Here is an 11,431-nt window from a genome sequence, read left to right on the forward strand (position 1 = left end):
ACCGCGCTACCTGGGGGGATACGAACACATACAAAACAAACATGTATAAAGTAAATGTGCCAACAAGGCAATCAGAATAAATCTCCCAAATGGTATCCCACAAGCAAAGTGGAATATCCAGCGAGCTATCCCTGCAAAAGTCATGTGAGCCTTCACAAAAACTCAACAAAAGGGTTAGTGAAACAAGATAAGGATTAGGAGAAAACATGCTATGACAAACGTAAGTCAGATTAGAGCAAAACAGTATGGTTTTTCATGGATAACAGTATGGTTTCAGAAACTTCAAACCCTGTGGCATACACTTCAGAAATTAAACGATTAAGCATTCAAGGCATTATTTATACATTCATACATAATTATGAACCCGTGGGCAAAAACCTAATGAAATTCATCCATCATACCTCAAACATTCAGAGTATTCAACTTCAAAGCATAAAGGTAATGGGAATAAGGGCAAACCTGATTGGAGAGATCGGTTGAAGTCAAATGGCACGACTGGATTTGCAAACCAATGTTAGGGTTTGCTTGAGCTGAAAGTGTGTGAGTCAGAATGAACCTTTCAGAGTTGCCTGGAGGTTGCTCTGAACTCTGTTAGCTCTTCTCTCACTATCTTTTTCCCCAGGGTTCTTCTCTCACTATCTTTTTCCCAGACAGGGTAATAGGAATAGAATTGCCTTTTGTTTCACTGAAACTCTGAATTTATAACCTGATTTTTGTGGACCTGTGGGCTCAAATGAGAGAGGTCCAAGTCCAAGATTTTTTCTTTTATTTATTTATTTTTTTTTTTTTTCGTTTTTCGTTTTTTTTTCGTTTTTTTTTCATTTTTTTTTTCATTTTTTTTTCATTTTTTTTTTCGTTTTCCGTTTTTTTTTTCAAAACACGTGGGCTTCGTCTAGCGAGCATGACAGCTCATGAACAAACCTTTGCTCCTTCAAGATTAACGTTTTGACTGACGAATAGACCCCTATTGGAAGTAACTCAAGTCTTTCCCTTGTGTTGACTGATCATCTAAATAGAGCCCACAAACTGTCCTGGATGATGTTCAAGCTTCTTGGATCCGATTCCGATTGCCATGATGAAATGCAAATGCTAAATGACATAAAAATGAATGCATGCATGAGGTGTAAAGCGTATGCTTCCAGGAAAAATGAAGGGTAAATTTTGGGGTATTACAGCTGTCCCTATTCAATCAACTGGAGACCTGGAAAGAAGATAGCAGCGGCTTTCGTGCTTTCAAGGTATCAAGGGAATGAATACAATAAAAGCCCGAAAATTTGCACTGAAGTGAAGTGAAGTAACAATGCCTGTCAGAATCGGCAAAGAGGTGGTCTTGAAAGAAGAATCCGTCTGGTACGGTGAGAGTCAGTCTAAATACCGAAAAAGAATGTTAACCTGGATACCAAAATAAATGGTAACACAAAAATAACCATGGCCTGAATGCCGTTCATTAGTCTGAATACTGGAAATGACTTCGATCTGAACATCGGGAGATATGAGATTATTAATATCGGTCTGAACACCGAGAGGCTGGCCTGAATGCCACAAGTTGCGTCGACCTGAACGTCGGAAACTTCTTCGATCTAAACATCGGAAAATTGGCCTGAATGCCACAAGTTGCATCGACCTGAATGTCGGAAACTTCTTCGATCTGAACATCGGAAAATTGGCCTGAACGCCACAAGTTGCATCGACCTGAACGTCGAAAACATTTTCAATCTGAACATCGGAAAATTGGCCTGAACGCCACAAGTTGCATCGACCTGAACGTCGGAAACTTCTTCGATCTGAACATCGGAAAACTGGCATGAATTCCACTTCGGTCTGAATACCGGAAACTTCATGCCTGTCAGCATCGGCAGAAATAGGAAACGATAATAGAGGCGGCGCATGGGCCAATGACACTTGCTGGGGATAACAAAGGTAAGTCATGAACAATCTTCAGTCTGAGTACTGGAAACAACTTCTGGCTTATCACTTGGGATACCGAGAATGTTTTATGCTTACATGCGTATGTTTGAATTTTTCAATGGTGTAATGCTCCATGAAAATGGAAATGCTACGCGATTTGGGAGGATGGAATGCAATATGATTTTACATTCATGGATGCGAAATGCTGGGGAGAATGCCAAGCTGAGGCAAGGGGATCTGCTGGGGAAATGATCACCATCTTCTGGACCCTGGCAAGGCTGCTGGAGATGCACAGCGCAAAGAACTTTGTGGGGAAATGACCCGCCACACGGTGTTCTAGCAATGACGAAATATCGAGATTCTGACTGGGGAGAGAACGACACTGAAAACCTGCTGTTGGGGAAAGCGATAGTGGTTCTGGCAACCACGATCTGCGAGAGATGATTCAGCAGGGGAAGCAAACACCGATACGGTACCGAGGTTCTGCTTCAAGGAAAGAAACCATGTATCTGGCATTGGGATTATCGATTTGGCCTCGAACTCTGAGGAGCAGCCGCTTCTGCTGGGAAGATACAGTCTGGCACTGTCAACTCCGCTGGGGGTATATAGTCTGACACTGTCAACTCTACTGGGGAGTGTATAATCTGAAACCACCGCTTGGGGGGAGGTACAGTGGTGAGAACCTGCTAGGGATTGAAGAATCCAACGCTCTGATCAGCTTTGCAGGGATAAGATATCGAATTCGTCTGTTGGCGAAAACATTCACGATCATCTGCAGGGGATTTTAAGGAAATGCCCCGAGGGTACCTGTTCTGAATAGACGATCTAAAGCACTTAAAATTTACAGCAATTTTAAATGTTTATTAAGCATGTACTTATAAAGCTCTTATGTGTCATGATGCAATGTTTATCAAAAAATTCGGACGTCATTTTTGCAAACAAAACAGAAAATGAAAATGAAAACAGAGATATACTGAATAACATGATTTTATTGATTGAATGGCCTATGAATAGGCATTTACATCAGGAAGCAATCCTTGGAAAGAGGTAATCGCACAACAGATAAAAACAAACATTAATCTAATGGCAATGTGAAATGGATTTCTATTGGGTTCCAATTCTGCTATGACTTGCTCGTCTTCAAGATCCTCCAGATGATCAGCTTTCTGAAAAGAGTGATTGGACTGTTTCCTATCCTTCAAAAGTTTCCAGTCATTGACACGAGATGAGATTCAGAACTACTCAGAACGCAGTCATTCGCTTAATCCCTAACTTTTGCCTAGATCGCCCTTTTCGGGTTTTCAATCCACCGGGATACCTATTTTTGCCTAAGTTGCCTTTTCAGGTTTTCAACTTACCGGGTGTACAATATTTTCACTTTTAATCCCTAATTTTTGCCCGAACCTTTTTCATTTTCTTGGTTCGCCGGGATGCCCATTTTTGCCTGGACTACTCTTTTTATTGTCCAGCGGATCTATTTCATGCGAAGTATTTTTTAACTGCGTCTGAGTTCACCGGGGAAGTGAAGTTTTCACCATCCATCGTTGCAAGCATTAAGGCCCCACCATCAAAAACCTTGGTGACAATATACGGTCCATCATAGTTAGGAGTCCACTTGCCCCTGTGATCTGTCTGAGGAGGAAGGATCCTTTTCAACACCAAATCTCCGACCTGGAAGCATCGAGGATGCACTTTCTGATCAAAGGCTCTCTTCATCCGACTCTGATACAACTGCCCATGACAAATGGCTGCCATTCGCTTCTCTTCGATAAGACTCAACTCATTGAACCTTGTCCGAATCCATTCAGCTTCGTCTAACTTGACATCCAACATGACTCTTAGAGAAGGAATCTCCACTTCAACAGGTAGGACTGCTTCCATACCATACACAAGGGAGTAAGGGGTTGCCCCGATCGATGTACGTACTGAAGTACGGTACCCATGCAAGGCGAAGGGTAGCATCTCATGCCAATCTCTGTACGTAACGACCATCTTCTGCACAATCTTCTTTATGTTCTTATTTGCCGCTTCAACAACACCATTCATCTTAGGGCGGTAAGGGGAAGAATTGTGATGCTGAATGTTGAAGTTCTGGCACAACTCCTTCATCATTTTGTTGTTGAGATTAGAACCATTATTAGTAATGATTCTTTCGGGAATCCCATAGCGATAAATGATTTCTTTCTTGATGAATCGGGCAACCACATGTCTGGTGACCTTCGCAAATGACGCTGCTTCGACCCACTTGGTGAAATAGTCGATGGCAACAAGGATGAAGCGATGCCCATTGGAAGCGGTCGGCTCAATCTTTCCAATCATATCGATGCCCCACATAGCGAAAGGCCACGACGAAGACATCACATTCAAAGGATTCGGCGGCACATGCACCTTATCAGCATAAATCTGGCATTTATGGCACTTCCGAGCATATTTGAAACAATCAGATTCCATGGTCATCCAGTAATATCCCGCTCTCAACAATTTCTTAGCCATTGCATGTCCGCCGGCATGAGTACCGAAGGAGCCTTCATGAACTTCCTGCATTAACATGTCTGCTTCGTGTCTATCCACGCATCTGAGCAAAACCATGTCGAAGTTCCTCTTATACAGCACATCGTCTTTGTTCAAGAAGAAACTGCCTGCCAATCTTCTCAAAGTCTTTCTATCATTGTTGAATGCCTCTGCAGGGTACTCTTGATTCTTCAAAAAGCGCTTGATGTCATGATACCAGGGCTTGTCGTCAACTACCAGTTCAGAAGCAAACACATACGCGACCCTATCAAGGCGCATCACGTCGATCTTGGGAGCATGGTTCCAACGGATCACCGTGATCATGGAGGATAGAGTAGCAAGAGCATCTGCCATCTGGTTCTCATCACGAGGTATATGGTACAGCTTTACTGTTGTGAAGAAAGTCAACAGTCTTCTCGTGTAATCTCTGTAGGGGACCAGAGTAGGCTGGAGAGTGTTCCAATCACCATTCACTTGATTGATTACCAGAGCTGAATCTCCGAAGATGTCCAAAGTCTTGATTCTCAAATCAATGGCTTGCTCAATACCCAAGATACAGGCTTCATACTCTGCTTCATTATTGGTGCACTCGAAAGTCAGACGAGCGGTGTGGGCACCTTTCAGAGTTGTAATGACAGCACCAATTCCACTTCCTCTAGAGTTGACGGCCCCATCAAACATTAAAGTCCACTTTTCGTCTGGATCAGGTCCCTCTTCAACAACTGGCTCTTCACAGTCTTTCATCTTGAGGAACATGATGTCTTCATTTGGAAAATCAAACTTCATCGGCTCATAATCTTCAACCGGCTGTTGAGCAAGATAGTCTGACAGAATACTCCCCTTGATGGATTTCTGGGAAGTATACTGGATGTCATACTCCGTCAGTACCATTTGCCAACGAGCAACTCTTCCGGTGAGAGCTGGCTTCTCAAATATATACTTGACTGGATCCATTTTGGAGATCAGTAAGGTTGTGTGAGACATCATGTATTGTCTCAATCGCTTAGCAGCCCATGCAAGTGCATAACATGTTTTTTCAAGCATTGAGTATCTCGACTCGCAATCTGTGAATTTCTTACTCAGGTAGTAGATGGCATGCTCTTTCCTACCTGTCTCGTCGTGTTGACCGAGAACACAACCCATGGAATTGTCTAGTGCTGTCAAATACATAATCAGCGGTCTCCCTAGGACTGGAGGCACAAGGATATGAGGATTCTGCAAATACTCTTTTATCTTCTCGAACACCCTTTGACAATCATCATTCCACTTGATAGCCTGATATTTTCTCAACAATTTGAATATTGGCTCACACGTGGCTGTTAGGTGAGAGATGAACCTTGCAATGTAGTTCAACCTCCCTAAGAAACCACGTACTTGTTTCTCTGTTCTTGGCTCAGGCATTTCCTGTATCACTTTCACTTTGGCCGGATCCCCCTCAATCCCTTTTCCGCTAACAACAAAACCCAGTAGTTTTCCATATCTCACCCCAAAAGTACACTTGTTCGGATTAAGCCTCAGCTTGAATTTCCTTAAACGCTCAAACAGTTTCTGCAAATTCACCAAATGTTCTTCTTCTGTCTGAGATTTGGCAATCATATCATCAACATAAACCTCGATTTCATGATGAATCATATCATGGAACAGAGTCACCATCGCTCGCTGATATGTTGCTCCAACATTTTTTAGACCACACAGCATCACCTTGTAGCAGAAGGTGCCCCATGGGGTTATGAATGTTGTCTTCTCTATGTCTTCTGGTGCCATCTTAATTTGATTATAGCCAGAAAAGCCATCCATGAAGGAGAATACCGAGAACTGAGCCGTGTTATCCACCAAAACGTCAATGTGAGGTAAGGGGAAATCATCTTTAGGACTAGCCCTGTTCAGATCCCGGTAGTCAACACACATCCGTACCTTTCCATCCTTCTTAGGTACCGGAACGATATTTGCAACCCATGGCGGATAATTTGTGACTGCTAGAAACCCTGCATCCAACTGTTTTTGCACTTCTTCCTTTATCTTGACAGCCATCTCTGGTCTTGTTCTTCTGAGCTTCTACTTGACCGGAGGACAACCTTCTTTGAGTGGCAAGCGATGTACCACGATGTCTGTGTCAAGCCCTGGCATGTCCTGATAAGACCAAGCGAAGATATCAACATACTCTTGCAGCAATTCAATCAACCCCTTCTTCACATTGTCTTTCAAAGCAGCCCCTATCTTGATTTCTCTCTTGGCGTCCTCGGTGCCGAGATTAATCACTTCAACAGACTCTTGATGCGGTTGAATGACCCTTTCCTCTTGTTTTAATAACCTGGTAAGTTCTTCAGGGAGTTCACAGTCTTCATCACCCTCTTCTTCATCTTGAAAGATTGGATTTTCAAAGTCGAAGCGAGCCATAGCAGAACCGTTATCAATAGGATCCGGTGATGTGCATCTGCATGAGTGATGGTATGTGCTTATGAGTGTGAAAAAAAAGTGGAAACTAAACAAAACATTGCCATTTTTTTTTGAAAAACTGCAAAAATAGAAAGACAGGGAACGAAATATTTGAATGCAAAAAGACGTCCTTTATTTATGATAAAAAATGCAAGTGTCACATAGATGAGCCATACAATGAGTCATTACGCCCTGGCGGAACGTAAGACTTGGATATGCATAAATAAACAAAGAAAATTACTCCTCCAGACAAGTGGCTTGGACAATCTCCTCAGAAGACCAATTGTTGATGACTTCACCTGGGATCCTCGGGCTCACCCAGTTATCGATGTCGCAATCAATATCCCCATCTTCATTGTTGACCGCAGAGACTAATTTGACTTCTCCTTCAACCATGTTAACGTTGGCTCCACCATGTTAGGGCATGGGATTGTTGACGACATTAGGAGCTGGTGCAAAGTTAACGGCCTTTGAATCAATGAGGTCCTGAACTACGTGCTTAAAAGCTTTGCAGTTCTCAATATTGTGGCCAGGTGCCCCAGAGTGGAAGCTACACCTAGCGTTGGCGTCATAACCCACCGGAAGCCTACCAACGGGAGGAGCCAGAGTGCGCAACTGCACAAGCTGTAGTTGTTGAAGACTAGAAAGCAACTGAGCGTACGACATTGGAAGAGTGTCGAAACGCCGGTCCATCATCCTTGGCCTCGGTTGATAGGCGGGTCTGTTACCCAATTGTTGTGGTTGGTACTGAGCTGGTTGACGCTGTGGTTGTTGTTGTTGTAGTGGTGCTGCAGCTGGAATGGTCACAGCCGCAACATACAGTTGTTGATGATAGTTCTGAAAGTTATTCCTCCGGTTACCCCTATTCTGATAAGAAGATATGGCACTTGCATCCCCTTCTCTCCTCTTCTGTCCCTGAATGAACGACTTCTTCACCCCTGATGAGGATCCACCTCCACTCTGGGTCTTGTATGTCCTCAGGTAATTCTCCACCCTCTCTCCGGTAGAGACTACATCAGCAAAATTGGAGGCATTGCAACCCACCAGGCGCTCCAAATAAGGTCCTGGCAGAGTGTTCATGAACATGTTAGCCATTTCCTTCTCCAACATAGGAGGTTGAACACGGGAAGCTGTTTCTCTCCAGCGTTGAGCGTATTCTCTGAAGCACTCATTGCTTTTAAGAGACAGATTTTGAAGTTGAGTTATGTCCGGAGCCATGTCTGCGTTATACTGATACTGCTTCACGAAAGCCTCAACCAAATCCCTCCAGCAACGGATGTGGGCTCTGTCCAGCCTCATATACCATTCTAGGGATGCCCCAGCTAGGCTGTCCTGGAAAAAGTACATAAGCAACTTTTCGTCATCGGAGTATGCAACCATTTTCCGGAAATAGGCTTGCACATGGGTCTTCGGGCAAGAGTTGCCATTGTATTTATCAAATATCGGGACCTTGAATTTCGGTGGCACTCTCACACCTAGGACCAGCCCCAAGTCACCAACATCTACTCCCAGAGGATTCTGTCCTTCCACTGCCTTCAACCTTTCTTCCAATCTTCTAAACATGGGGTCCACACCATGACCCATACCAAAGTCTTCCTGCAGCAGGGGGATTCCTCTGTATCATCTGCCTGAGCTCTTGCTGTCCCTGAGCCACCCCTTGAACCACATCCATGAATTGATTCATGCGAATTTTCATCTCGGCGAACTCTGCCTGTAGGCTTTTCATTACTCTCTCTGTTGGTTTCTGCGGGTACCGTACCGGTGAATGCCTGGGTCAGCTATCCTACTGATGGAACACCAAACAAACTAAGAACACTGTGGCGGTACCTGTTGTAACACGCCGATAAAAATAAGATAATTATTTAATTTAAGTTAATAATATATTTATTAATTTAATTAAATAATTGGAATATTATTGGAATTATTATTATTATTGGAATAATATAAATTGGAATAATAAAGTTGGAATATATATATAAAGAGTTCCATTTTGGTAAAAAGGGTTTTTTCACGTGAAAACCAGAGAAGCGACAGAAAGTGAGAAAAGGGCAAAGAGGAAGAGCAGGAGAAGAAGGTTGAAGAAGGAAGAGCTTGAAGCTAAAGGATTGCCGGATTAACTCAGGTAAGGGGGGTTTATCGTCGTTTAATGGGTATTATGGATTAACATGTAATGGGTAGTAATAAGCCGTTGAATTTACCCTAATTGGGATGATGAGTGCTGAAAAATTGTGATGAATAAGTTATGTTAAAGTTGTAATTGAATCTATAATTGGATGAGTTGTGATTTTCCGAACGTGTAGCTTTTTACGGAATTGGAATCGGAGGTCCGGAAGTCCTCCAACGGCGGAAAATGCGGAGAATTCTGCATTCTGCTTCGCGTTAGCGCAGGAACAACTTTCTGTCTTGCGTTAACCGGTTAACCCAGGGTGTTAACCGGTTAACACTGTTATGAATTGTGAAAATATTGCTGTCTGTCTTGCGTTAACCGGTTAACCCAGGGTGTTAACCGGTTAACACTGTTGTGATTTATGAAAATTTGCTGTTCTGTTTGCGTTAACCGGTTAACCCAGGGTGTTAACCGGTTAACACTGTTAAAATGTGCCAGGAAGCGTGTTCTGTGTTGCGTTAACCGGTTAACCCAGGGCGTTAACCGGTTAACACTGTTGGAAAAGTGGAAAAACTGATATTTTAAATATTGTGAACAATTGAAGATTGGCCTATATTGGTGTATGATATAAGAGGAATCAATTTCCCGTTGTTTTGAGCAGTGTAGGTATTAGTAGAGTGTGCTAATACTGTGATTGATTATGTGGCATGACACAATATGATTCTGTGATAATTGTATTGATAATGTATGATGGTGTGCATAATGTTGTGAATATATCTATTATGTATGCTATTGTGAATGGACTGTTTATGACTTAGAGTGTGAGCATATGTCCATTGTGGATTGTTGATGTTGCATGCTAGGTGATTTAGCGTGCATAATATGGCCTTTATGGTGGTAGCTAATTCCCATGGCGAGGAATTAGTGAGTGAATTATTGTGGATTGTTGTTGATGTTTGCATGCTAGGTGATTTAGCGTGCATAGCATAGCCCTTGGGGTGGTAGCTAATTCCCATGGTGAGGAATTAGTGATGTGAGTCACTAGGTCTCAAATGAGTGGGACTAGTGAGCTTGGTAGCCGTATCTGGATTTGATCGGTGAGGTTGAACTATATGTTCACGAATAGTCGGTACCGCATGCATGGAGTCTCATTGCATAATGTATGTATGGCGTATAATATGAATGGATGTATTCCAATACTATACGTGTGTTTTGTGTTTGTGTTGAATATGATGGTGATTATGAGTTGGTGTTGCCGTTACCGAATGTGTGATCTGATTAGGGTGATGAAATGTGTTAATTTACTTAGCATTACATGATATTTTATAATGCTTATTATATCGATTGAGGAACTCACCCTTACAACTATGTTTTCAGGTAACGAGCAGTGATTGAGTAGAAGCTAGTGATTGGAGTCTAGCGTAGTTCATTAGTGAGTCATGCTCTGGTAGATGTAACATCGGGACGGGATGTTTTACTTGTTTCCATTTGGTTGTTGAACAACTTTACATGTAATGTGTTACATGGCTTGTATGATTGATTTGATCTTTATCCGCTGCGTATTATGCAATGTTTTATTTTGATAAATAAATGAGCATGACGAATTATTTTGATGAATGGTGTGAAGTGTCAGTGTGACACCCTTAACTGCATATCTACTCTGATTTATAATTGTTGAATTAATTAATTTGGGGTTTTTTTTAGAAGGGTGTTACATTAGTGGTATCAGAGCCTGGTTGGTCGAGTCGAGTCGTAATTATTCTGTTTCCCTGTATGTGATAGGTGTTGTGTAACCCTATCCGTACTTATTGTTTTAGCTTGTTGGGTTTTCAGAATAGAGATGGCTGGAAGAGGTAGAGACGATGCTGCGATTGCTGAGGCTCTGGGTATGCTAGCTGGAGTACTTGGAGGGAGTCCGAATGTTGTGGGATTGGGAGCTGCTCGTCAACTGAGTGAGTTCCAGAAGAACAATCCTCCAATGTTCAAGGGAGCATACGATCCAGATGGTGCTCAGAAGTGGTTGAAGGAGATCGAGAGGATCTTCCGAGTGACTGAGTGTGCCGATAACCAGAAGGTCAGGTTCGGTACGCATATGCTGTCAGAGGAAGCAGATGACTGGTGGGTTGCTGCCCGCACTGAGTTGGAAGCTGTTGGGAATGCTGAGATCACTTGGGCGGTGTTCAGAGAGAGATTCCTGAGGAAGTACTTTCCGGAGGATGTCAGAGGAAAGAAAGAGATAGAGTTCTTAGAATTGAAGCAGGGCAACCGGTCTGTTACTGAGTATGCTGCTAAGTTCACAGAGCTGTCGAAGTATTACACTCCCTATGATGAGGCTACTGGGGAATTTTCAAAATGTGTGAAGTTTGAGAACGGGTTACGTCCCGAGATCAAGCAGGCTATTGGGTATCAGAGGATCAGAGTGTTTTCTGACCTGGTTGACTGTTGCAGGATCTTTGAACAGGATACCAA

Source organism: Lathyrus oleraceus, chromosome 1 (assembly GCF_024323335.1).
Source record: "Lathyrus oleraceus cultivar Zhongwan6 chromosome 1, CAAS_Psat_ZW6_1.0, whole genome shotgun sequence".
NCBI lineage: Eukaryota > Viridiplantae > Streptophyta > Magnoliopsida > Fabales > Fabaceae > Lathyrus > Lathyrus oleraceus.